The sequence below is a fragment of the Pteropus medius genome, unplaced genomic scaffold (assembly GCF_902729225.1).
Source record: "Pteropus medius unplaced genomic scaffold, Ma_sr-lr_union100, whole genome shotgun sequence".
Taxonomy (NCBI): Eukaryota; Metazoa; Chordata; class Mammalia; order Chiroptera; family Pteropodidae; genus Pteropus; species Pteropus medius.
Window position 1 is genome coordinate 14,082,681 of NW_024351729.1, and position 3,406 is coordinate 14,086,086.

The 3,406-nt window shown below is 34.4% G+C and overlaps 1 pseudogene; it reads right to left on the bottom strand.

The window, feature by feature from the left end:
• Nucleotides 1-2,449: 2,449 nt before the first annotated feature.
• Nucleotides 2,450-3,036, bottom strand: LOC120587419 (60S ribosomal protein L19-like; annotated as a pseudogene).
• Nucleotides 3,037-3,406: the final 370 nt, after the last annotated feature.

Genomic DNA, 3,406 nt, shown 5'->3' on the forward strand with positions numbered 1-3,406 from the left:
AAATTTTATGATGCTAATAACGGTGTTATACAGTAGTTACATATATTAATATGCTTAACAGGAAATACGAACTAAGATATTAAGGGGTCTATCTACCTTCAATCAATCTCTTTCTCTCTCTCATCAATGATCTACCTACCTATTTATCTACCTACATATATAGAGACAGATATTCATTCAGTGTCACGATAATCCTTTATGTTATTTCCAGTTTCCTGGTGTTATGAACAACATTGTTACATACGTTTTTGCATGTGTCTTTTGGTGCACACATGAAAGCTTTTCTTTATGGTATATACCTGAAATTTAACTGCCTGACTGCAGGGTATATGTGCTTGTTTACTTTATTAAAAATATGGATGAGCCAATGTACATTTCTGTCAACTGTGTGTAAGTGTTGCTGATACTCCATATTCTTGCCAACATATGACTTACAATTTCTGTTAATCTGGTGAGTGTAAATGACATCTCTTTTTGTGATTTCAATCCGTATTTCCTTTATTTATAATAAGGAGACAATGTTTATTGACTCTTTGTATTTCCTCTTCAGCAAAATGCTTGTTCATGCATTTGCCCATTAGTTTGTTTGTCTTTTTTACTTAGGGGAATTCTAAAGATTCTGCAAGCTAATATTCTGTTTACTGTATGAATTACAAATATTTTCTACCAATGAGTGAATTATTTTCATGTGTTAAATAATGCCCTTTAATGTTCAAAAGTTTTTCACTTTTGTGTAGTCAAAAATATTAATATTTTCCTTTATGGTTTGTTTATTTGGTCATATTGAAATAAATTCTTTCCTAACTCTATAAAGAAAAGTTTTATTTGAAACTTTAACTTAAATAGTTTTTTTTGTTATATTGTGACAGAACTAAATTCATATTTTCAATATACATAGCTGTTGTCCAAGCACCAGTTACTCAAAAACCCATTCTTTCTTCACTAATGTGTAAAGTCCCTTTTACGATATATCAATTTTCCATATATGTGTGAGTCAGTTTCTGGACTCTCTGTTCTGTATTTTTTAAAATTTGTTTATCTCACATCAATATCCTGCTATTTTTATAACCAGAGCTTAGTATCTGCTAGGACAAGTCATCCAACCTTCTTCTTTATGAGTTTCTGGAGTTTTTTTCTTTCTATTATTGACAAACTTAGTCCTCGATAAATTTTAGAATCGAGTTTTTAAAATTTGTAAAAAATCTGGATGAGATTTTGATTGGAAGTACATTGAATCTACATATAGATTTGGAGAGAATTTATATCTTGACAATAGTTTTCCCACCCAGAAATGTAGTACATTTCTTCATTTATCCAGTTTTTCTTAAATGTTCTAGCAAAGCATTAAAATTCCTTTACCCAATAATTCTGTTTGTAGTGGGAAGGCCTTGTTTCACATCAATTCTACCTGTCATATTTACTGGTAATATTCTCAAATTCTGGTAAACCATAAATCAAATCAATATTTTTTAATAGACTCTGCAGGAAATTAATACTCTAATGATCAAGGTTGATAGTTATAGGTATACCCAGAAAGGATTCAATAAAATCTGCAAGAAATTTCAGTTTACTTGAAATTAAGATGGTTTGGGACAATTTGTGAGCCTAACTTGAGACATTTCTTTTTTATTACTCTCTTCCCTAATCTTATTTCTATTACAATTCTGATATTTCTTTTCTATCTTCTAATATTAGCTTTTATTTTAGAATATCTATGTAAACCCTGCTTTCTCCTCTAAACTTTCCCCTCTAGACATTAATGCTTTCTTTTCCAATACCCTAAATGCTCAAAAGCAAGGATGTTTCCCCTAAAATTTTTATTATGAAATTTCAAACTGTCATAAATTTTGAAAGAACAGTAACATAGAAACCATATACTCACCTAGCTTCTATAATTGTTAATATTTTCCATATTTAATCTATCTACTCTATTTATCATCTGTCTATGTATGTATGTATGTATGTATGTACTTATGTATGTATGTATCATCTATCTATCTATCTATCTATCTATCTATCTATCTATCTATCATCTAATCTATCACTTATCAATCTGACAATCTATCTTAGTCTGCTAGGACTGCTATAACAAAATATCATACAGTCAGTGGGTGACTTAAACAACAGAAATTTACTTTCACACAGTTCTGGAGCCTGGAAGTCCAAGATCAAAGTGTTATCAGATTTGGTTTCTCCTGAGGCCTCTTTTCTTGGCTTGCAGACTACTGCCATCTCGTTGTGTCCTCACATGGTCTTTTCTCCATGCACGCATGCCCCTCTTGTCTCTTTCTCTTCTTATAAGGCCACCAGTCCTATTTGATTAGGGCCCCGTTATTATGACATTATTTAACCTTAATTGCTTTTTTTTTTAGGCAGACGAAGGCTATTTTATTGAATGATTGATCTATAATCGCCAAGGCCACTATGTACAGGTAAGGGAGGTCGTGCTTTATTTTTTAATCTCTTCTTCCTTGGACAGAGTCTGGATGGCTTCCTTCTCCTTGTCCTGGAGCTGCTCTTCATGGCACTTGTGTGCTTCCTTGGTCTTAGACCTGAGAGCCTCAACCTGGTTAGCCAGAAATTTCCTGTGAGTCTTGTCTGCCTTCAACTTGTGGATGTGTTCCATGAGAATCCGCTTGTTTTTGAACACATGACACTTCACTTTCATGAACAGGCTGTGATACATGTGGCAGCCAATCTTAGATTCACTGTATCTTCTGAGCAGTCAGTGAAGGATTCTCACCCTCCTCATTCAGGTTACCTTCTCAGGCATCCAAGCACTGGCAGTGCCCTTTCTCTTACATATGCCCACGGACCTGCCCTTCCTGTGGGCCAAGGTGCCTTTCTGGCATCGAGCTCGGGAGTGGACAGTCACAGGCCTCCAGATGATCAGCCCATCTTTGATCAGCTTCTGAAACTGCTGCCGAGAGTTGGCCTTGACGATTTCATTGGTCTCATTGGGATCCAGTCGGACTTTCTTTTTGCCATCGAGCAAAAAGAAACACTGGAGGCAAGCCTTTTCCAAAGTCTGAGCATGCTTACCACTGCCACCATAGAGGTAAATGCCTTTAATTACTTTTTTAAAAGCCATCTCTAAATACAGCCACATTGGTGATTAGGGTTTCAACAAATGAATTTTAGGGAAGGACACAATTCAGTCCAAAATTTATCTATCTATCTATCTATCTATCTATCTATCTATCTATCTATCTATCTTCATTATTTTCTATCTGTCTATCCATCATTTATCTATCTATCATCTATCTATATCTTTCTCTCATTTGTCTATCTTGTTGAATCTTTTCAATGTAAATTCCAGTTATCATGAGCTTTATCCTTACTTTAGCAAACATCCCCCCCACCCAAATAAACACAATCTTCTGAATAACGAATGCTACTACATCAT